The sequence below is a fragment of the Lineus longissimus genome, chromosome 18 (assembly GCF_910592395.1).
Source record: "Lineus longissimus chromosome 18, tnLinLong1.2, whole genome shotgun sequence".
In the NCBI taxonomy this organism is placed as follows: Eukaryota; Metazoa; Nemertea; class Pilidiophora; order Heteronemertea; family Lineidae; genus Lineus; species Lineus longissimus.
The window spans coordinates 12,247,129-12,272,780 of NC_088325.1; the positions used below are offsets into that span (position 1 = coordinate 12,247,129).

General features: G+C 40.0%; 1 protein-coding gene across 14 annotated transcripts in view; it reads left to right on the plus strand.

Annotated features, from left to right (window-relative positions):
* Positions 1-25,652, plus strand: part of LOC135502200 (nephrin-like) — a 194,692-nt gene that overhangs the window by 73,329 nt on the left and 95,711 nt on the right. For all 14 annotated transcript variants that reach the window (XR_010449744.1, XR_010449745.1, XM_064794850.1 and 11 more), the window contains one exon: positions 24,267-24,306. The gene's annotated coding sequence lies outside the window, so the exon portion shown is untranslated. The remainder of the gene's footprint in view (positions 1-24,266; positions 24,307-25,652) is intronic.

A 25,652-nucleotide genomic window follows, 5' to 3' on the forward strand; every position in this document is an offset into this window, starting at 1 on the left:
TCAGGTTTACATATTTACATGGTCACTTGTCAGAGTTCATGTGTGACATGCATAGCACTTGACCGAGTAATGGGGTATGTTCAATAACTGGCTCAGGCTTGAAGACATGACACAGCATGGGGATGAAAAGTATCATTGTGACTCTGGTGTAGCCTGGCTCTCTATGTAAACCTATAGTCAAGTCTGATGTGTTTCACACATTTTCCTGATGAGATATTTTTGAAACCAGATACTGAGGTGATGTATTCTCATAGTTCGTTGCTGCTAAGTTTGTGGCTGGGGACTGTGAGTGTCACTGTTGTCCACCTTGTCCATAAGGCTGTTTGTTTATCCCAGTTAGACTACTTGTGGTTGGAATTACTAGGAGCAATACCCCACTGGATGTAATATGGTTCTGGCTTGTCCATCCTTGAACTTGGCGTGTTCCAATTAGACTACTAACCACTGTACTCATGCAATGTCACGGTAAAATGACCAGGAGCATAACTTCCCTGGATAAGATGTGAATCTTCTTTGTCCATCATTAGTTTATACCAATAAGACTGCTACCAACTATACTCGTGGACAATGACTAGGAGCATAACTTCCCTGGATAAGATGTGAATCTTCTTTGTCCATCATTAGTTTATACCAATAAGACTGCTACCAACTATACTCGTGGACAATGACTAGGAGCATTATTGTCCTGGACGAGAAACGAGATCACCTCGTCCGTCAACATTTCTACTCCTAGATGGATTACTAACCTTACATTTCTCTTCTCAAACAAAGACATAAAATGTTCCTCCAGGCAATGAGACAATATACATGCCTGCCCAAAGGTTAGCAGAGCCAAGCAAATACCGTCAACAGTTGGATTATTACTTGTCAGTAAACGCTATAACTGTTGTATATGGAAATCATGTGTACATTGGTGTAGAGAAGCACACATCCAGTATACAATGTTCTGTTCAGTTTAAGGTGGAGTGTTAAGCTGACACATGGTTCAAGATGACGTGAACAGACACATGCACATTATTTGAATGAGAGTATACAAAATAGGAGGTGATATCTTGTCACGTTATGGTGACACAGACTCTACATTGTGACAGTTCAGGTGGTTACAGTCAAACAGGGATGCTCTTCCATCTCGGGGGATCAGGAAAATGAGGCCCATCGCCACTGATGCGATAAGATCTTTGGAAAACAATCAACGGCAACGGAATATTACTGCCTCTGAAGCAGAAGAGTTCCGATTAATATCCCGAATCGTTGCACAACATTATCTTAAAGAGATTACAGAAAGTGACGTATGCCCTGCTTTGACAGGTTTAGACAAGCGGAAAATGGTTCCAGAACAAAGGGCAGCAACTTTATATGGCGGATTGAAAAAGCGTTAGTTTTGAATTTCACTCTCTTCACTCTATTGGGAGTTGCTGACAGGCAATGATGAAAATGTGATGCCGAGTTTTTTCAGGTAATACTTGACATTCCAATGTCAGTAAATGACAACAAATCGGCAAATTAGAGGCTTTTCTCTGGAAAGCAAAAAACAGACTCTCACCCTTGAAATCGGCATTCACTTCACTTTGAAAGAATTCTTATTGCTTCAGGTTCCAAGTCCCAGCCAAAATGGTGGTGCCTATGGTCGACCCTCAAGGTCATCAGTCTGAACATAGGCTGGCCGCAGATGGCAAAACACTCCTCCAAAGCGTGATGCCCAATAGCTCCAATTACTGCGATGACCTGTGCTTGTCACACCTGACCCGACACTGCCACCAATCTCCTGTGTCATTCTCTCCTACCTACGGCCAGGATTGATCAACGTCTGTGGTAGAATATCAAATAGCCTCCTCGTCTTGCATGTCTTATTCTCAAGTCGGGGTCTGCCGTAGTTGGTGACCTAGAACAACTAGAGGCTCGTAATCATTTGTGTCAATGATGTTCTCGATATTATTTCATTCCAATGTTTAATTTAAAAAGGTATGTACTACAGAAATGGCTTGGGGTCAATGCGGGTCAGAAAATGAACAGTTTGTTTACCACCTCAGGGAAGGCAATTAACCTTTAGCAAGATGTTTGCCTCCAAAGAGTCGGGTGTAACTGACATATGGTGATATAGAGTAAAATAATTTTCATAAGGTCATTGGAAAAAAATCCGCAAACCGAAGAGCTAAGAATGAAGAAGTGTACCCCTAATGCATTTTATCGACAATTTTTTTTAAATTCCCCGATTCCTGCAACTTCTATGTATAGCAGATGATTCGCGAGTGCTGTGTAAATGAATTAAAACAGCACTAGATAACACCACCGATCTTCCTACTTCTCTGTTGGCAGGGGTTGCCAAACCTTCCTATGGATTCCAAAGGAGACCCTTATGAGTTCAGCTGGCTCAGCAAGGGGCATATAAAGGAAATTTGTCGAAGACCCTTAGATGATCAGCTTGCTCAAAAAGGGCCATATGCAGGAAATTTGTCATAACAAGCACAGATTGGTTTAAGAATGAGTCATGTAGAACCCTCAAACAAAACTTAGACTTTGTATATTTTGTAAGTACCTTGATTGATATATAGTCAAAGGAAATTGCCCATTACGAGTTTTTCATCTCTGAGATGAGAGACTGGGCTGAATGTCTGAGGACCTCAAGGGGTGTCCTTGTATGTTTTCTAAGCCATTTATATCGTGACAGATTCAAGGGGGCACCTGATCTAAAGGGATTACTCTACCTAATGTTGTAGGATAATGTTACCAATACTTTAGACAAAGATAGAAAAACACTGTACCTATCTCATGTCATGCATCGGGATTGTCAAAGATTTGAAAACGCCATACGTAACAACGATACAGATACGCAGTACGGACATGAATTTTGAACTTGAAGTCTCTTTTGTTCAGGTTGGTACTTTGGAGAACCAGTTATTGTTGCACTGGCATGACTGACCTGAAGATATGTTGACTACATTAAAGGAAAGTTTCAGTGTATATATAGATATACAGTGTACTTTTGAGAGGGGGCAGTACCACAAAATCAACCCCTCAGATTCGAAGACCAACTAAAGTCTCTTATCTTGCAGTATCAAATTTTGTAAGAAGGCGACCTTGTGTGCTCTCCAACATCTAGTACAAGGGTTAAACCCTGGCCAAGGCCAATACCCTTGTACGATTTCCAAGCCCCCCTCGTCTCGATGACTAATTATCCAATTGCCTTTCCTGACAATCGCAGCGACACTCTTATACTGCACGATACAACCTCGATAGAAAGATCTAAAGGATGAGACAGTTATCGAATCATCCTTCATTATTGGCCTCAATGGCTAATTTCTTCGAGGGTTCTTAGGCCCCTTTTGTCAATTTGAGGAGAGGAAATGCTCATTTTGTATCGGGCTGTGATGCGTTCTGAAAGCTTGTTTCGGGATAGGCAAAGAGACGTGGTTGTCTTTATTTGAAGTATGGTATATTATGAAGGGGAGATCTTGTGTTAACCCAATATGACCTGTTGACTGCTATGGTAATGCCAGCGATATTGTGTAGACGCTATTTAGCCCCGAGTCTTGTTTCACAAAGGCTTGTAACAAGCAATATAGGCCTTTTGTAAAGGCACTATCAACAGGCTAAATAGCATCCACACAATTTATATTTACGTGTTCAGCTGATTTCTACCTTTAAAAGCTTAACAAGAAATAAATATCTGCACAGTGAAATAATCAAGGAAAATGTGTATTATTATAAAGTGAAAGGAAAGGATTTGATAAAACTCTATAAAAAATTGATTTGAGAGATGAGCACCATCAGATGGGATTAGACATGTTAGATGTTAGCACATCATAGGATTTATTGAGCTAACAGGCAGATTTTTAGGGAAATTTTAGGATATGCAGGATAGAAACAACAGAAAGGGTGACATTTTTACAAGTCTGGTGAGTCACTGTGTACTGAAAGATCAGTAATTGTTGAACAGTAAGCACATCAACTGATATTGGTCTGGGTGCATAAATGTCATGGCCCCAGCAGGTTAAAGAGCATCATCTTAACATAGGATATGTTCCCTTTGCCTCCTGTCTTTTTCCCTGACCAATCACGGTACAAACAAATTATGTCCATCTATTAGATTACCTATTTGTGCTGTTCGACTTCCAATTCGCTGACAAACAACGTACCTGTCTTTTCCAATACTTTTTTCTCCACCGGACGTGGTGGCCGTTGTTCGTATAAAAGGCGATATTGATTCACTGAGGGAATGTGAGATTCCCTCGGCAACGTATGTGTTTGGATTTGCAAGCCAAGGCAAATTGGTTGTTGTCCCTCGGTGAGTCAAGGTGGATTGCTGGCTCAGAAGAAGTGATATCACTGTACGATTAGGTATAAGATCGACATATCAGTTTAACCCTTCAGTAGTGACCCTCCCGCAACCTCCTGATTATGAATCTGATGCTCTTGCCACTGTACCACTGATTGCTCTCATATGCCTAAGGTGTCCAAGTGAATGACGTGTTCATTTCACTCTAGGGCATTTATTTGCCTGATGTATGAAATGTGTCATGTTGCCGCTCAGGAAAAAAGAGGTGAAAATATGCCCTTGAATGGATTATCCTAGTTACCACGTATCACTGTAGAAACAAGGATGAAGTGGTATCATGTATCTATGAGATTGACATAGAGCTCATAGCCCATGCTAGTTGCCGTAGATATTACCTTCGAATATTGGATGTGTACCCATTGGGATATCAATAAAGGTTCGAAAAAAGTCGGATTACTACAATATTTATTGGATTGACATTTACACTCGGTACATGTATGTCATCTTTCTTGCAGTGATAAAAGAAATTTGGCTTTCAGTGTGAAAAATTGGCCATGACACCTATATACCGTAAACGACCAAATTTTTTGCACCTATCTTATTTTTTGCAATTTGCGTGTGTTTTTTTCTTACTGAATACTCTATGCAAGTTAGAAATTTTCTAAAAACGGCTCAATAGGCCTATGAAACCTCAGGGAATTGTCAATTTGTTCAATCACACCATATTTGCAACACAATTTTCATGCAGCACTGCTCTTAATATTCAAAAGTAAGATGGGCAATTCAGCAGCCACGCTTAAAGTATGGCTGCTAAAAACATGCATAATAGTTTTATCACATAAAATTCTCCTCTCTTCCCCATCACACAATGTATTCACACGCCATGTTTCTTATATCTCGAGATAATCCAAATTTACGCTGTATCACTCCATTTCTTACAACTAGAACAAAGTACTGTCTAAGAACGCCTCAATTTACTCATAAGTCGGCAGATCACGCCACGTCTCCAACCTTTCCCATCACGCAATGTCATGCCACAGTTTCTTGATTCTTGAAGTGTCGGCTTTCAGAGGTAATGACTGATTTCCCATGGTGATTTAGGAGAATTTAATCACCGATCTGGCATGTTTCTGTTTAGTATTCAACAGACCGGCACACAATTTTTTCTGTCATAAAGTTTTTGCCAAGGATGGTTGCTGTTTTTGACAGAGTATTAGTTGTCTCACCTAACACGGTTGTGCTGGAGCTTAACTGTAGGCTAACAGTGAGCTCCCTTGCTATAAATGTTTTGGGCAAAATGACAGCTAACCCGAACAAGGTTTGATAAGATAACCAGAACAATCAGTTAGATGTCAAGTTCTACTACTCTAAAACACCTTAAACTGAACACCAAAATGTGATATTGACTGCATCTACATCTTGCCAACCCAAGCCAAACGTGGCACAGTTCATTATACACAATTCAGAGTTAAAGGACTGTTCTTGCCAGAAGGTGAAATCCAAGAGCAACTAGAACTCTTTCAAAATGAAGTGAATGCCAATTTAAAACCGGGAAGGCTGTTTTCATGAAAACAAGATAGGACTCCCACCCTCACTTCGTTTCAAAGGAGTTCTAATTGCTGTAGGATTTCAAGTTCTGTCCAAAATGGTGATGCCTGGTCAGCCCTTAAAGAACTGGACACTGGTATGAGAGTGTGACTAGGCTGAGAAGAAGTACGTAGTCTTACTGAATCCACCCCAGCAATCATTCAAAGAAGTACGTAGTCTTACTGAATCCACCCCAGCAATCATTCAAAGAAGTACGTAGTCTTACTGAATCCACCCTAGCAATCATTCAAAGAAGTACGTAGTCTTATACTGAATCCACCCCAGCAATCATTCAAAGAAGTACGTAGTCTTACTGAATCCACCCTAGCAATCATTCAAAGAAGTACGTAGTCTTATACTGAATCCACCCCAGCAATCATTCAAAGAAGTACGTAGTCTTACTGAATCCACCCCAGCAATCATTCAAAGAAGTACGTAGTCTTACTGAATCCACCCCAGCAATCATTCAAAGAAGTACGTAGTCTTACTGAATCTACCCCAGCAATCATTCAAAGAAGTACGTAGTCTTACTGAATCCACCCCAGCAATCATTCAAAGAAGTACATAGTCTTACTGAATCCACCCCAGCAATCATTCAAAGAAGTACGTAGTCTTACTGAATCCACCCCAGCAATCATTCAAAGAAGTACATAGTCTTACTGAATCCACCCCAGCAATCATTCAAAGTACCTGCCTCCCATTCTCTCACCTTCCAACAATGTGATTACAGGAAAAGAGCACGGCTAATCAGCTCCCCCAAGAAATTATGCCACCCTCTCCATTATAGACATCCTAGACGCAATGAATAATATAACCGCTGCTGCTGTAGTGGGCAAAGGACGCTCGGTGGCCAGGTATGGTCAGTGGGGAATGCACGCTGGTATATTTGTAGACAGATCTTATTGCTTATTTGGTACATCCGTGTTCTTCTGCGAGGGTATTTGTGGTAATTAATTTGTGGCTGTCCTTGGACGGTAAGGAATAAAAAGTACTATAGATGGCTTGTTGCGCTGAATAATATGACCACTGTCTTAGTAAAGGTTGATAATTGGTAACACGTATGTTGTGATGGTATGCTCAGTCTGTGGAAATTTACTGAGATGCTTTGTTACTTATCATGTTTATCAGTGCGGTAATTGATTTGTGATTACTCACAGACAGCAAGGAATAAAAATTAGAAGTGCTAGTTACAATGAATTACTTGATCACCACTGTCCCTATGCTGTAGTTGGCAGATGACTCAACTCCTTGAGGACAGCAGTCTGTGGCGGAATGTACTGAATGGTTAATGTTATGATACATTTACCAATTACTTTCATGCTTTACATGTATAGTTGACAAAGTTTGACATCAACATAGTTTATTCTTCTCAAATCTCAAATCCTCCCAAAAGTGAACATGATGCTCTAAAATGTAGCACAGTCACAGTCCTGCAAATGATACCCTCAATCAAGGGTTTCATCTAGTGTTCAATAACCCATGATGTGTGCCCAAGTGAAAGTATGTCTGTGTTTGTGTAGCCATCAGAGAAGTGGCGGCTCTGGAATACTCAATGGCAAGTCCATCTGCGCTACCAGTCCCCTCTGTGTCGTGGCTCCTGTCTTCAGTTGTGTAGCCAACTGTCTACGGGTCTGTCACAGGTGGCACTCTCTCATCTCAATTCCCCTCCTCCCGCAGACTGAATACAAACAACCTGTCGTTCTGTCATTTCTCTAAATGTAAGCATGTGGTGTTCCTCATTCGCCCACACAAATCCATTTTCTAATAAACCACACTCGTGTATTTTCTGTATCATTTCCATAAAGCACGCGTGATATTTTTTCTCGGTGCACGTTCCCGATACCTAGCCATTATCTTGATTAAATCCTTCATCAGCTAGCATCTGAAAGGAAAAATGAGCATAGCTTTTAAGATGGGAAGATGAATGAATGTTATAGCATTTTTACCATTTTAATACCATTTTATCCTGGTTAAAAAATAAAAGGAAATGAGTATGTTAGGTTTTGTTTTGTTTGTTGGAAGACATGGTTTTTCACGAAACATGTTGTGAATCGTTCAGATTATGTCACTCAAAGGTCAAATAGTACAGGCCCACATGGACCTGTGAACATGTACTATACTAGTTCCACTTATCTTAGACCACTTCTGAATTAGCATTTTCCCTACAAGGGCCCATTTCCTTATATGATTACAGTAGTGTACATCAGCTGTTACTGGCAGAAGAAATGTCCTTTACCACCAACTGCACCAAATGCGTGTTCGCTAACAGAAATACAACTTGCACTCTGCGTCCAAGAGCTCTCTACCTTGTATTATGAGAGCAATATTCCAATGTTACCAGTGTACCAGGAGATGAGACGCCCTTGACCGTCAACACCAAAAGGACCCTGAGGAGCTATATTGGCTAATGTTGTTAGAGTTAATTAATATAGTGTATTTATAGTGCCAGACTCCACTTAGAGTGATCAGCGACAAATTAGGTCTTCACAAGATATCCAGCTTATCAAGGAACGACTTCAAATCACTCTCTTGAGCTGGGAGGGGTTGTGTCTAGGATCTGAATCGAGAGGATAGTTACATCTAGACACACTCTGGCACAATTTAGCCAGTTGAGGTTTGCCTGTACAAAAAGGCCTATCAACCTTGCAATAAATGGTATTTTGTTCCAAATGTATGTCAAAATATCTGTTTTACCACAAAATATATTTTTTTCAAGGTTGTGTCCATATCTGTGTGAGTCACACATTTGAGCAAGATCGTGATGTATCGCTAGACAACAACATAACCTTGTGGATGGATAAAACATCTAAAGACCATGTAGCATGCAGACAATATGTATTGTATTCATAGCTTCCTTTGCCTCAGGTTACAAAGGTGTGGCCAAGGTCATCGATTGATATAAGTACAAATATACGCATATGGTTTTTGTCATGGATGTTTGTAATGAGCAAATTCCCCAGTGCTACGTGACTGTCGTGAAGAACATCCACATTTAAAGGTGACTCGATATCCCTGGTTCTTCGCTTCAATCCTTCCATTGTGTTCATGGATTTGTTGGCCCACTTCTCATTGGTAATCTGTGACCAGATGAGCTTAACCTTCGGTGTAACTAACACTCTATGGTACCAAACCGTGCCAATGTCCCCAATGAGTTGTTGTAGCTTTGATCTTTTGGTTGGAATATCATCATGAGGATTTCGCTGGTTCATCCAGTTTTTCTAACAGCAATCCTTTTCAAATGAAAATCCCTTTATCATGTTTATTGCACTTGTATCGACATAGTCTTTTGGGTTCATTTGTCTGGCTGAGGTCACCTATGATCTGGGGTACCCCAGTGGCCCTTTAATCAATAGATTCGAATGCGACTCTTTGCAGGCATCCTGATCCCCAGTAAGTTGTTCCACTGAGGGGTTGGTTGGCTGGTAGGGTGCCATTCGATGTTGGGTTTTTGTGGAAATAGTATAGAAATCAGACTACAAAATGGCATCATACGAAGTCTTTTGAAAATAGTATTCAGTTATTAATCATCAATAAAAGGGTTAAACGCTGATCGACAGTCACTTCATCGTTCATATAAACCAGATGATCTTGATCACTATAACATGATCAAACCTGATTAAACTCTAATGTTCCAGTGATTGCGATTGATTGAGCCGGGCTTCGGGCAATTAGTCGGGCAATTCTGGATAATTTGACCCGAGGGATATGTATGGAGCGTGCACGTAGACTGTGGTGGTAATGCTATCGGTTTTAGATTTAGTTGGGATGATAGGAGGAGTTTCATTGCAAAATGATAGTACATGTATACAGTTTCATTTTGCTTTTCGAGGAAAAGGCACCATGATCATCGAGAACTAGTTCAGAATAGTTCATTACCATCAGTCATGCTACCTTTCCCATAAATCACTTACAAGGACACTGACACACCTCACCAAATTGTTGTTATTTTTCTCTCATTTATTGGTATTCACTTGGGAAAAAAAATTTTGTATTTGAATAGTCAGCATATAACATGTATTTACCATTCTGAAGGCTATCATTCATCTAATTGCTTTACTAAGTGTTATGAGGATAATTTGGCTATTATTGTATCACTATCTACCAAACAGAACAATTACCATTATACTGTTACCATGATAAACATGATACATCATGATAGCTCAATAGCTACTGGGCGTTCCAAAACGCTTTGAGATAATTTGAACATGTTAAAGAAAGCTCACTCAACAAGGAGAGCAGCAGGCCTCTGCCTCTTTCTTAACAGTTGTCCATAGGCACCACCATTTTCCCTAGAGCTTGTAATCAAATGGAGCTTCTTCAAAACGTAGCGAATGTCAATTTCAAGGGTGAGAGTCAGTTCTGTTTTCACGAGAACAAACTCCCACCCCTGAAATTGACATTCACATCATTTTGAAGAAGTTCTAATTGCTTTAGGTGATTCCAATGGTCAACCCTTAATTCTTTTTCTTGTCAGACTGGTATCTCTCCTTTCTCATGCCTGCACACTTCACTCTAAACAGCAAGGCAAGAGCATTTTTCATGTTGAGTAGTACGAATGGCAATTTCCAACGATCATCCCGATCATCCCGTCCGACATTGGCAATAAAAGTCACCTTTATCGCCCTTGACGAATCATCACAGGTAAACACAATTTCCAATGCCATAATTCACTGGTAATTTTGCCTGCTTTCCGCTGAGGGTATTGCGGTGTACTGTTCATTGCATCAAATTTTCAGCCGAGTAAATTCCACCCTAAGAAGAACTTTAGAATGCACTGTAACTTTGGTTCTTGATGAATTGAATATCTGGCACAGTTTCTTTCATCTCAACTTTACTGAGCATACAACTGCTTCATCGATGTTTGTTCAGGGCATCAAAGATGAAGTAACGTACACCCAAACATTTCCAAATGAAATTTGTTATGTACATAATTGTGTTCCGGAATGATTGTTGTTCCGATTAACAAGATTATTATTAGAGTATGTGGCACATTTACTGGTCCCCTTGGTTCTCATTTACGTTTCTACATTATTCATTAGGTGTTCTTCCTGAAAGCTCCTCATTTCAGCAGGGATGGCCACCTGTTCTTGGGCACTATAGATGCACCCATCTAGATGTCGACTGGCACCACGGGCTGCAGTAGCAACCTGGGTGTGAACAAGGTCTTAACGACAATCATCGCTATAACTCAGCAACAATCGACGCTGCAGCAGCATGCTTCGTATGACAGTACAGCTTTTCTAACCCAGGTACCAACAGTGCTTTGCCAGCAATCAACACTACTTTGTGTCATGAGTAATGATTCTCATTTCTTTGTATATTCTTTGCTTTCATAATATTCACGAAGCCAAAGTTGGTTAAAGAATGGAATCCCTTCAAAGGCATGCAGCAGACCCAAGAGTGACCAAAGGGCTATCTCAGACTGGCACTTCACAGCAACGACATTGATATGAACAATACTTTGATAGTAAACAAGAATACGTCACACCAGCTCGTCTGAAGATGCACTTCTGTATCTCAATCACTAATTGCATCTCGCTTATAACGTCTTTATCAACAAAGACATCGCGTCTGAAGTATCTATCCTTGCGCTAATTGATATCAACTTATGACCTCTGCTGTGCAAATACTTACAAGACATGGTACCGGGTAAGCAGCTTTAGCTAGCCATCCCTGTAGGAGTGGGAGGGGTAGCAGTATGAAAGCAAACATGAGACAAGGATACAAGTCTGTATCAATGTAATATTATTGATGTGTCGAGTTGTCACTATGGAATTCCCATACATAAGTTTCTTGATGGAACCCTATTGTCTGCATGTTTAGCTGACCGAATCTAACTAACGAATTTGAAATGGAGTTTTAAATCAGAAATGGGAAGGTACATTATCGTGGGGGGTGAAAATGTAGAATTATGGTAGGCTAAAACGCAAAAAATGCCTCAAACAGCATAACTATATGACATTGTTACATACCCTTTCTCATTAATAAAGCCAACATCACCATCCCCTTAAAGAACTTAGCCATGAAAATCTTGACATTCAACAGGCAAAGTAATCTATCAAGTCGTAGTCACTAGTTGCTACCCCTATTACCGCCTAATGACGCTTGCCATCAGTCAGAACGAATTCAGCCATTTGTGTGAATTGAATTTGAAGAAGCCGAGAAAAGCATTAGTCGTTAAATAAGCGATTTTGGCAGCGAAGTCTGGAAAGATGAAGTGAATTAAGCGCGATTGAAGCGATGAGTGGTCGCGGGAAGTGATAGGAGGAGATAGTTGCCACATTAGGGGCCCTCCAATCTAATCTTGGCCCAAATGTTGCATCGGCAAAGAGATATTTGAACTAACTAGAGCCGCAATGGCTGTGTATTGAGTAGTTTAAATGCATGAGTGATGTAGTTCAGGTTAGAGTGGGTCGCTTCTGGGCTAAATGGATTCCTAATGGTGGCTGATTTGATTTCTTTTCTTAATGACGAATATTAAAAGCAGGACACTTTTCAACTGACTTTAGGGTCACTGCTGGTGTGCATGACGTCAAGTGCTTCCATGGACCAAGGACAGCAAAATTAGGATGCTGCATGCAGATCAAAACAGCACCACTTTAAAAAGTATGAAACATTTTAAACTTGATCAAGCACCTGACTTCTTAACAATAAAACTACTAGGTATGGTATCATTATAAGTTATGGAATTCATTTGGCTACTAGGCATGGTGTCATTGTAATCAAGGGGATTTTGATTTGGTAGACGTTGGTGACACTTGATTAGAGTAAATTAATCATTAAAGTCTGTGCTCTAATTACCCAGACCTGTATCATGAATCAAAAGGTTTGTGATATTGCAAAATGGTGGTTCTCCTTACAAATCCACTTGTGTCTACTGTTCAGTGGAAGAGTCTAGAATATGAAGCCAAGCACCCATGAGAAATTCAAAGTCAACAGTCAGGAGCTCCCAAAGGTTATTTTGTAAAGAAAATATCAGATCAAAAGGCCAGATAGCTCAATTTACAAATCCTTTCGTGCCATCAACAATAGCGTTAGCATCTGATTTGATCCGTGCATCGAATTGACGCAGCTTTACAACAAGATAGCTTTGTGAAATCGCCTTTGTTCCTATTACTATGGAATCTGCCTTGGAGACAAAACGCATGGCATAAGTAAATATACGGGATAATGTTGAGATGCAGGATAATGATCTCGACAGCATTGAATGTGATATTAGTGACAAAATGCTTCGACTGGGTATCAGATGACTATAGAGCACGAAAATCCCTCCGTGCCTTGCTGCTAGTGTTTTCAAATTCCTTCAATATTGTACAGAAACGATTTCTGCTCTTCTTCGTCTGTGTTTTGATACTGGTGCCTGGTTCAAATATCCGTGATTTACTGACAGATGTAACCCATGGAGGGTTGACCATGATAGGTACCACTATTTTCAGTTTTGGCTAGAACTTGAAATCCTAAAGAAATGAGAACTTCAACCTGTTCAAAATGAAGTGATGTGCCTATTTAGAACATGGGAGGCTGTTTTCTGGAAAACGAAGAATAGACTCCCACCCTAGAAATTGGCATATACTTTGCTTTAGGATTCTGAACTCTAACCAAAATGGTAGTCCCTATATTTTGTATTACGACACTCGGCTCTCAACCCAATATTTTACTTGATTTATGCATTCGCATGACGTCATTGCTACCAATAGGTTTGACGCAGTATGACCTATAGAAGTGGAAACAGAAGTGTGTATTTCTGGAAATGACCACAATGTGGCTTACCGGGTAGCATGCACTTCTGCATTTGACATCTGCAACCCCAGGAACGTGTCGAGCATTAGATTTGATAGACATGTTAATCACACAGATCTCCTAAAATGTCCTGAGGAGGATTCATATGGCTTCTTCTTAGTGATAGGAAATTAGAGATGAGATTGAGAGATGTTAGAGATGAGATGAGGGACTTGTTGGATGGGCCCTTTCTGCTTTGAAAATTACGAGTTAACTATTCTCTGTTTACTTGGAGCGTGAAGTGTGAACCATGACCTGTGGTAAATGTGACTCCTCTGTAGACTCAGGCTGCAAGATACCAGCATCCTTGACTGCACCGTCTCTCTCGTTGCATGGTCAAAGGTCAAGACATTGATAATGAAAAGAAAACTCTGGATGACAGCAGAGATGGCCGTAGGGGAGTTGGCGGGCCGAGGTTGTGGAAGGTACGAACCGGTTGAGTGCTTTGATAATGGACCTGGGATCCTCTGAGGGCTATCAATACAAAGCCTGGATGACCTGTCTACATGCTGTCACTGGTGGAGGTTGTCTCCTGGACTGGAGTGTGGGATGAAGTGTAAAGGGAAGGATAGACTTGAATGCATTTGTTAGAGCGTGTGATGACAAGGTGAAAGGCTGACTTCAAACTTCATTATCAATTTTCTACGAGACAATTGTGAAAGACTGCAGAGGAAGATATTTCAAAATGTTGGAATGTGTGATGAAGTGTGAAAGTAAAAAGTTGGTTTCATCCAATTCATCGAAATTACTTTCACATTGAAAGAATTGAGAAAGAAGGAGAAAGAAGGTGGAATTTAGAAAGACATGCATTAAGAGTTGAACTAAACTAGCACTGGTCTCAGGACAGCCCAGGGTCCAGGTCTTGAGTAAGACATGTAATATGGAAGACCCGAAAATTGCTTTTGGGGTTGGAATTGAGCAGTGGGCTGCCTTGGGATTCAGTCAAAATTTCTTACAGAGATCAAAATTCCGCCCTATGAAAAACTAGCCTCTAGTGGCTGCTTTCATCACCTGTGTATCGTGAATACTTCACTGCTCAAAAGACGCAGCCACTCACACAATTTCCCCTGCAATTCAGTCGCAGACAATGGGCCAATCAGGCAATGCTCCGCCACACCGGAAGTTGACCACACTCTGTCTGGCAGCCGCCAGCCAATATCTTTCACAATGATCACCATCATTACTATGGAATGTAGGTCTTAGCTGATGAATCAGTAGTACTGATTGAAATTTCTCAACTAATTTAGAGATTGACGCTTGGTTGTTGGTTTAAGTGTTGGTCATACGCACCACCATCAGTCATGTCAGTTCTATATTTTGTAGGGCACAGATTCCCACCCTTGAAATGGGCATTCGCTTCACTTCGAAGGAGTTCTAATTGCTTTAAGATTGCAAATTCTAGCCGAAATGGTTGTGCCTGAGGTTAAACCTTAACCATCATCAGGTTATTTTGAGGCATTTACTTAAAAACTCTGATAGATTTAGCAACAATATCATCATTACCTGTGTACATGTACCTTGAACTCAGTCGTAGCAGTTTTAAAGTGTGTTCTAAAATATCAACATCTGTCGGTTAACAGTCCCTATGGGACATGCCATGTAGTCAATGAGGTTCAAAAGACATCTTTATGTGTCGCACTGATGGCCATGGACAAGAAGGTGGTGAAGTGATGTATTATGTTAATGTGATGAAAAAGAAGAACATCGATAGCAGCTATAACATAAAGTATGGCTGTTGTGGTACAAATGTTACCACAAGTCAACAATACATCATTAGGCAGCTGCTGTGGATGACTGGCAGAAAAGACTCTACGGCCATCTACTGTCTAAGAACAGGCCACTTTCGTCTACGTGGCCTAAACAGAATAGTAGTGACTGTCATCTGTTTTTAATAAAATGGCAGTTTTCAATATTAAGGTCTTTAATCCACTTTGTGGTTTACCTTTGATACAATAGGCATGTTAGGTACCGGTACATAGTGGTTGATGTTGTTAAATTACATTGCTCTTTGGTGGATATAACAGTACCGCTACAGATATGTTGATGGTGGTAGCCAGCAAGGCAAAAAGCCACTACGGTTCATTAAAGAATGAAGTGGTGGTGTAATGACACTGTTGCAGTGATTACAGAAAGATCAATCAGGCAAGAGGGAAGGACAACATGACATGAAACTGTATGCAGAGGAAATCAACTGGAAATCAGTCGAATCGGGGAAGACTTTCTGTCATATTGGAGAAAAGAGGCTTTAGCATATTGGCCTCTACATCTATGATACTCATGTTTTGATGGCAAGGAACATCTCGGCAGAAAGCTACTAAGGTTCATTAGACATGTTAGAGAATGACGAAATGATGTTGTAATGGTGGTGCTGCAGTGATTATGGAAAGATCAGTCAGGCGTAGGGGAAGGACAAGTTAACATGCAGCTGTATGCAGAGGAAATCAGACAGATCGGGCTAGACTTCAAAGGCACTCCAGTTTCTTACTGGTGTGAGCAGGAAAAAAACGAGTCATTTTTCATTTCATCTTTCAGAGATGAATTTTATCCTAAGTTCAAAATTCTGAAAATTTCTAAACCAACAAATTTTTTGGGACTAATGATGTTTCTTAATTTCGAGCAGAAAAAAAACAAGTGAAAAAGATATTTGGACTCAGAATTTTTTTCTTCCTGAATCTTTTCATCAGATCAAAATTCTCAATAATTTTCAAATCCAAAAAAATTTTGGGACTGATGTTTCTTCATTTTCAGCAGAAAAAAACAAGTGAAAAAAATATTTTGACGTAAACATTTTTTCATCTGTAGTATGACAAATTTGTGGCAAAGAAATATTCATCTTCAGTCCGCACCCTTTCAAACAGTCAGACATAAGACCATCAACTTATTACTGTCCACCAGCAAGAGGTCTTGTGGGCTGTAGGGCTAGAGTGAAAGGCTTTTATGACCATTCTCTGATTCACATCAATGACCAAAACTTTTCTCGCCATATCCACTGCAAATGACATGCATTAACATCACCCGAGGTGAGCACTTGGTCCCTAGACCATTTCATTCATCTTTTATTCACAATCAGAATATTTTTTTCTAAAATCTAGTCTTAAAGAAATCCATTCGAGTGACTTCACTCTCAGCCATCTGATGAGTTTCTTGAGATCTCTACAAGCATTCCACTCAAAGGAAGGGATTAGATTTTGGAACCTGCGTTTGAATCCACTGTAACCGAAGAGCCTTATCCTTAGAAACCTAATAGCCTTCTTATCAGGGAATCTCATAGAAACATGTTATGCGCAGAGACAATTGAAAACCTGTTGAATAGGTGTGGAACATTCTAGTGAAATCTGACTAGGAGACAAAAGGAAATGTGTAAGTATTTATTAGAGAATTCGTGGACTAGATTTTAATCTTAAGGGAGATAAATTTTGTGAAGCTGGTGACAACACTAAAAATTTCACTTTTTATGATGATAAAATTAACTCGAACTTGTCTAAAAGACTATTGATGTTGAAAACTGACATTATTTGCAAGTGAGGATTCTTTTTGTTATCCTTTCATAAATGAAATAGACCAAAATCTAAACATTTTGAAAAATAGTGATTTAATGGCCACCTCAAGAATAATCAATTAGAAATCAATTAGATGTGATAGTGTTTGCTATGGACAGTCAAAAATAAACCAATGTTTAACATTGATGAAATGCCAAACATGACAAACTGTTCCCCTAAGGCTTTAATAGCTGAAGGCAAATAGTGTTGTTTGCGAAAGAAACTTGGAGGTAAACAATCCATGTGTTATTTGCTCTGTTCCGTCTTCCATGATGCTGCATCTGTACATTATATGTACAGCTTTGAACTGGTTTCTTGATCTTGTTGGAGTGGAGTGAAACAAGCTGTGATTATTTTCTATTTCTGATGGCATCACACTTAGTCTGTATAAAAAGGAAAAAAGACAATGATGGTTGATAGTTGATAGTTGATGTAGAAATTTAAGCCTGCAGCAAGTTACTGGTGTTATCAGGTGATTACATTTTATTGACAATCTGAATAGCTGTGATTATTTAGCGTAGACTCAGTCAAGGTTTTATAGTCGAACATCAAGCATCAACCTGAAGGTTAACATTCATGGTGTCCGTGAGTGATATAACTGGTTCCTTGGCCAAAAAAGACCTGTAGTTTACCTTAGCATATATCAGGGAGGAATACTTCCATGGTCAAGCCAACCTTAGGTATCCCCAACATGCCCAGTATACCGACAATAACAATGTTGACCTTCTTGGCAGTGTTGTGTTCCTGAACAAGCATAGGGTTGTGTGTCCTCATATGTAACATGATACATCTATTGATCATATTCTCCTGCAGGTAGCTTGGCTCTTTGTACTTTCCACTGAATGCTTCATCCTTATGATAAAGAGAGTACCTTTGCGATTTATCGAGTTTTTGCCAAGCTTTGTCTTCAGCATGTTTGAGGAGATTCATTTACTCACTTCGCTCAACAGCATCCAAGACTGCTTATTTCAGAGGTATCTGCTGTCCAGATGTTTGCATTGTGACCAGTAAAGTGTTAACATTTGCCAGATCATTGCCGATCAGAACATAGTCCAAGGGAGATAGTAACCATAACCTTATTGATAATATGGTAACTTATGAGTAACAGGGTTGTCAGAGTGCATGCTAAATCTAAACACTTCCAAAGTCGTTATGACAAATTATAAAAGTTTTTCCCAGTTTGCGGCTTATTGTACATGTTGTGTGTTGACAAAAGAAGGCTTGGAACGTATGAACTCCCTTAACATCTCGATACCTCTAGCCCTCTACCGCCTCTTTGAAAACATGATACCACTATTGATCAGCCCTTCTTAGACATGTACCTTGGCCATAAGCAGGTATCCAGGGTTTCTCGGTACAAACACTTTGACGTTCCTTTGGTAACTCTAGAGGTCTTGTGTTATTTGAGATCCAGCAGTGTGTCCTCGATAATGTCTTACATTCCCTGCCTTCCAGTGATATTTTCCTCCTTGTCTCAGTCTGTCCTTTCGTGGAGATATCTTTAAACAATGCTTTTCTTTATCAAGCTAGGAACTGTATGCATCATAAGATTTCTCATCTGGGAGTTTCTGTTTTGTTAAAAATATTTTCCTCTCGAGGAATATGAGACAAGACAAAACTGACAACATAATTGTCTTCAGTTTATATCCTATAGATATTCTGATTTCAAGAACCATACCCAGGTAAATAGTTCTCAGTTAAAACTGTTGGCTTAATACCAAATTAAACCTTGCTTTTGGGTTAGCCAGATGCGAACTGAATCTGCCGGACTGGTTGACAAAGAATGATAGGTTTAAGTGCTTAGCCATAATTGTAAGCATTCAAGCTTTGAGCGATGAAACCACATTTGATTTTGTGCTATTGAAGACTCGTCTTTATTATCCACAGGGATATGCACTGCTGGTGGGAAAAACAGTCTTGTCGGCATTCCCCTCATGAAATAATAAACCAGTAAGTTCTTACACATACTAAACAGCAAAGCCTTCGTTGTGCCACCAGCACAATTTTGGTGATTTTCTTCAGAGAATCAACGTCTCCAAGAAAACCGTGCACACATCAAGCGACTCGCTCAAATTGAAGCCGTCGTGCCAATAATCTCCATGGACCAGAGAGCACCGTGGCATGAAATTGGCCAATGGTACCTTCTGAATAATAAATTTTCACTCTGCGCTTCAGGGACTGCAGCTAAATTCAGACATTAGAAAAAATGCTTGCAATTCAGGTGTGTAACATTGTGATTATGTAAGTTTCAAAAGAAGAGTTGCATCCAGCATGTCCAGTGTCGTGTCGTGATTTTGGTTGGCTGTTTTTGGGTTTGGGAAGAAAAGCATGCAGTGATTTGGAAGTGGCAGATGGCAGAGGTTTAGGTCAAGTTCAGGACTGGTGCAAGCTTGGTGAATGTGGTCATTTCAATCTTAAACCAAGAAATTGCTCACTCTGCGGTTAAGGATTTGGTGCGGTTCAAGGAACTACAGACATTTCTCAACGACTTTTATCAGCAGATCTTACATATCTTTTGCTGGAGCAAGTTGTCTTAGTGTTTCATTCATCAGTTTTATACAGATTTATTCTCTGATTCAGAGATGGCTATCAAAGCAGTTGACTGACTGACATGACCGATGGAACACATTCTCTAACCTGTGCGGGTATTTGTTGACATCTATGGATAATTCTTTTGAGCCTTTAAGAATGAAAGAGAGTGTGACTTTGATCCTAGTTCTATTTCTGTACACTGGATCCCTTTTTGGCTCACCGTAGGGGAGTCTATACGATACCGCAGTGTCCGTCGTCCGTCGTCGTCCGTCGTCGTCGTCGTCGTCGTCGTCGTCGTCGTCGTCGTCGTCGTCGTCGTCGTCGTCGTCCGTCGTATCCTAGTTCAAAAACAGTGGCACGTTTTTTAACCGCTAGGCCTATGAACTTAAAACTTTGTACACAGCACCCCCTAGGTCAGGTGACCTCTGACACTGAATTTCGGTCCGATCTGATTCTCAACTTGGCCACCAGGGGGCCAAATGTCGATATCTAAAAAGTGTGATATCTCGCTTATTAGTGACTTGCTTTCGATGAAACTTTTGTTGTAGGTACTCATAGCAAATATACATCTTATATCATACGGGTTTTTAATTTGACCTACTTTTCAAGGTCACAGAGGTCATATGGCGTAAATTGGCCGTTAGAGTGTAAACTATGGCACGTTTCTTAACCACTAAAGCTATGAACTTGAAACTTGGTACATATAACCCCCTATATCACATAGCCTCTGGTGCTGAATTTCAGTTTGATCTGATTCTCAACTTTGCCACCAGGGGGCCAAAAGTGGAAATCTAAAAAGTGTGATATCTCGCTTATAAGTGACTTGTTTTCGATAAAATTTTTATGGTAGGTACCCATAGGAAGAGTACATCACATATCGTACGGGTTTTCAATTTGACGTACTTTTCAAGGTCACAGAGGTCATATGGCGTAAATTGGCCATTAGAGTGTAAACTATGGCACGTTTCTTAACCAGTAAAGCTATGAACTTGAAACTTGGTGCATATAACCCCCTACATCAGATAACCTCTGATGCCGAATTTTGGCTCGATCTGATTTTTTATTCGGCCACCAGGGGGCCATAATGGAAAAAGTAAGAAGTGCAATATCTTGCTTATTTTTAGTGATTCGTTTTCAATAACATTTTTATGGTAGGTTCTCCTAGCAAGGATACATCACATATCATATGAGTTTTTGATCTGACCTGATTTTCAAGGTCACAGAGGTCAAATGGCGTAAATTTGTCGTTTGATTGTAACTATGGCACGTTTCTTAACCACTAAAGCTTTGAACTTGAAATTTGATACACATGACTCCCTACGTCATGTAACCTCGGACACCGAATTTCGATCTGATCTGGTACTCAACTTGGCCACCAGGAGGCCAAAACTAAAATAGGTAAAAAGTGCAATATCTCGTTTATTATTGACTTGTTTTTGATGATATTCTTATGGTACTTACTCCAAGCAACGATACATCACATGTCATACCGACTTTGGTTTGACCTGTATACTATACATGTACAATGTTTCTTAATCTGGATGAATTACAAAGCACCAAATATCTATACGGTGAGCACAATGGCCCCTGGCCGTTTCATTTGCATTTTTACAAAGCGCCCACGTTAAGATAGCAGTTGCTTAAAGAAGCAGTACTTCAAAATATATGAGTTGTTTAAAGATAGCAGAAAATGTCCTACTTAACATCCTCACCTTATATTTCTCAATGCAGGGACTCGATACCTTCAGGGTCTTTTGATGACCCATGGGCAGTCCATTGTAGGTCTGTTCATCGAAGTCCTGAATTCAGATGCTCCAGTCGCCTCTGTCTCATCAATCCCATTGCTTACTCTTCCTTGACTGACCAAAATGCCCCAGCGTTACACTTCTGTTATTTCTCAAACTGCTCGACTGTGTAATTACCCTGCTCTCTGATCTATAAACTGTCCGATGTGAATGACGCTGCTTAATAGTGTGTGCCCGCATTAGTTCTTATCACCGCCTGTAGGTGACTGCGTTCATTCAGAATAGATGCTTAACCCATTCGCTGCCGACTGTGACTTGGGTCTAACCAGGCCTTGTGTCTTTGTGTGCCAACTACATGTATGACCCAAGTCATTTTGGGCAACTGACTTAACTAGGATACATCCTTAACTTTGGTTGTTTCGTGCTACTTTTAGTAGATGGTATGGTAAAGCATGAAGACATCTACTAGAAATCTGGTTCTAATACATTATTTCTTGATTTCGGGGGAAAATTGAGACACTTAAGATTTGTAAAAATCATCTGCCCATCTGTTTACAGTATATTAGTAACCTGGAGACTGCCAATTAAACGCCGAGTTGCTGCCTGTAGTCCCCCTCTAAGAACAATTTACCCAGTAGTAAAAGCCTTAAAAATACATCAATGAAACCGCCATGCTGCTGTCTTTGAGAGTATCATCTCTTCACAGCCACGATCAGATATCAATGACAACAAAAACATGAGAAGCCGAAGAGGACTTACTGAAGCCACATAAATCTCATAGAGAAACCTGAATCAACCTTATCAGACAGAATTGCTACGTGTAGCTAAAAGCTTTGAGAGGCTATCGGTTACTGTCGGGTACTTCTGTGGGAAAAGGCTTTGTGTTGGCTTGACAGATATGAGTTGGGATTGCTAACCATATTTCCTTGTTTGTAATATAAATATTAGTCTGATATGAGAACTAGAAACATTTATGAGGTTTTTTCGAAAGAAATCTGTTCCAGTTAACAGGGATTTATGGTTTTACGGCCAGGCACCTTTAATCCAAGGGCTGTGGTTTTTCTGTGCATCTGAAATTACTTTAAAAGGGACATCATGGGGATGAGACATGTTGGTTTTCACACAAAACTGGCTTCCAAAAGGACTCTCGACTTCTCCAAACATGACAATTGCAAAAACATTGCACTGCAATATACAATGCACTTGAACAGGGGGTAACCATAGGCTTGTCTCTAATTCACAAGCCATGTTCAAAACCGCCTCGCGGCATTGGTGAAAAATCCTTATTAGAGACGAGCATTAGTATGATACTACAAGTGGCGGTGCATGGTGGCAAGTGGGGTCATTATCCTTCTTGCCAGTTAAATACAAAGCCAAAGTTGCCCCCTTAACATAAATTGATATTGCAGCAATAGCAAGATTAGAAAGATCGGTACCGGTACTTTTTACCCCAAAGAGACGAGTATTGCTGATGGAAAGAATATTTTTACGCCAAGACCTGAATCAATTCCATGTGCTGCGATAGCGAAAGCAAACATTGCTTTGAGAAAGGCAATTTGTCACTGTCTGATAACCATTCTGCATGGTCGGGTCAGCCTTGGAATGCATTTGTCAATATTTGTGTGTTGAATGGTACCAGTAGTACGGCCTTAGAAAAGGTGACAACCTGCTCCTGACTAGACACATGTGAACAGAATCGTAAACAAGGGAGGGTTGTTTTCCAAAAATGAAACAGATATTCCTAATTTTGACATCTTGAGAGATTTTCTTGGTCAATTTTGTGATTCCTCTCAAATTCTTCGATGATCCTGGCTAGGTCTATATGCCCGATAACATTTTATCAAATCCCTTCCCTTTTGATAGTCAAACTCCTGACATAGAGCCAATAAAGAGATAATTGTGTACTGCTCTGTTGCATACGCAGAAAAGGGTCATGATAGGAAAAAGCACAAAAAACCGCTTTCGTCAACAAGGGGTCAACGGGCAAGTGGTGAAGGTACAAATTGCTACAATCAGACTGATGCGGCTACAATCTCACATACGCATATCTATACTTCTCTCTGGGATCAATCTGGACACCAAACCCTCGACCATTGATAATCTTGTTCATCAAGCGAGCGCTTGGACGGCTTGGTCAATCATTGGGGCTAACACGATCAATATCAGTTGTGTCTAGTCCCTGACTTGTGACATAGGGCGAAGAGTCTTAAATTGCGATACTGTGCAAGGAATTGTGTTGGTGACTTCGTTTGTGCTGTACCGTCTTTCCTTTATAACCCTTGATTATTGTCAACATTGGAGGAATTCGAAATATCAATAACACTAGCATTCAGCGGCAGTATTTGTTCAGTGGTCAATATTAGTTGTATCTTGCCCTTGACTTTTGACATAGGGTGCAGAGTCTAAAGATACAATACCGCAAAAGGAGTCTTGGTTTGTGCTTGACTGTCTTTTACTGTTTACTTTGTATGTTTTTGGACATGTGAGGACATCCCATCAGAGCAAAGCATCTATTATATGTACGCCTCTAGCACTACCAAATTCTGTCCTGAATAGAGACTGAGAGATGCGCTGTATCTAGTCCCTGCCTTGTGACATAGGGGGCATGATGATTGTGACATAGGAATTGCATTGGTGACTTTATTGTGACTGCAATGTCTTTAATATCGGCCAACGTGGCATTGGACTTCTCAATATGAATAATAAAAGCAATTCTTTATGGTGGTGTCAAAACGACTTTCTTGTATTTGCGAATTTCCTTTAAATCTATGAGTGACAATAATGTTAGTGTCTTCTTCTTCTTTACAGGTCTTCCAAAGGCTTCACTCTCCTAAAGATAAAAACTATGGTAAGTTTGTTGGCTTCAACAATGATATTGCAGTTGCCCTGTTAGATTTATGTAGTAATTACAGAACTAATTATTAATGGGTTAATTTATCATAAAATGTCACAAGGCAATAACAAACAGACTGGAAACCTGGTCAAACATCATAAAGCAGTCATGAGAGGTTTATGAATATACTATTATTTCAGGATATAGGACAGCCTCCTCAATTACTACGAAACCAACCATGTGAGCATTTCAAAACTTTGAACATGTTAAAAAACTTCGAAATGCTTCCGAAAAAAGAAGATGTCGGTTCCTGTATAAGACAGTACATTATAAAAAAGGATGGGTTCATTTTCGCACATGGTACCCTGTTAAATATTTTTATTTTATTTTATTGGGAAACATGCCAACTCGTGGCAAATTCATCAAGTGTTTCAATGTGTGATTTGAATACTTCAATATTATCTCAGCATCCCTTGTCCTTTGTCCTCGGCTGTACCATGGGACCTCCACACGACGGTCTTCATTACCTTTTTCATGTTTGTCCAGAAGAGCTGTGAAAACAATCTGTCCAATCTTGCGCCAAGATATTTTGATACTTGAAATATTGCCAACAGTGTTTATAGCCAATTGGTGATTTATGAAAGTTAAGACTTCTATCCCAAAGGAAATACAGTGGAACCCGGGCGACCATGCCATGGTTTCTGTTCGAAAATTGATTGCGGCAAATTTGTCGTGTTACAGATGAAAAAAACTTTCAAGTCCAAATATTTTTTTCACTGGTTTTTTTCTGATCAAAATGAAGAAACATCATCAGTCCCAAAAATTTTTTGGAAAAAATGTCTAAGTCCAAATATTTTTTTTACTTGAAAATTTTTCAGAATTTTGAACTTAAGAATACACCAAGGGCCAGATATTGATTTCCTGTTCCTCACCACCATAGCAAAGCAAAATTGTGACTGGTTATAGCAAAGCCAGCAATGTTGCTTGTCAGGTTGAGACGGACTGGTTGTTCATTTTACTGTTGTCTGCCTTTTGTGGAATCTGAGTACATCCATTTCTTCCAATATCTCCTGGTGTCATTTAGGCTCATCTTCTGTGAGACATGAGCATGGCTTTGCTGTGTGACTGGCGTTGAAATTGACTGATTAGTTCTGACAATTTCTCCTTGGTGGCTCTGCTTTCCTCCACGCAGCTTTGATGGGAAAACTTGCAGACTTGCTACAGAATTTGAACGATTAGGCTATCTGATTCCAATACTGTATAAGCTAGTATTTTTTAATTGACATCTTGTCACATTTTCAGATACATTGCGTTTACCATGTTAACAGGCAGGAGTCTAAGACTCTAAGTTTTCTCCCCAA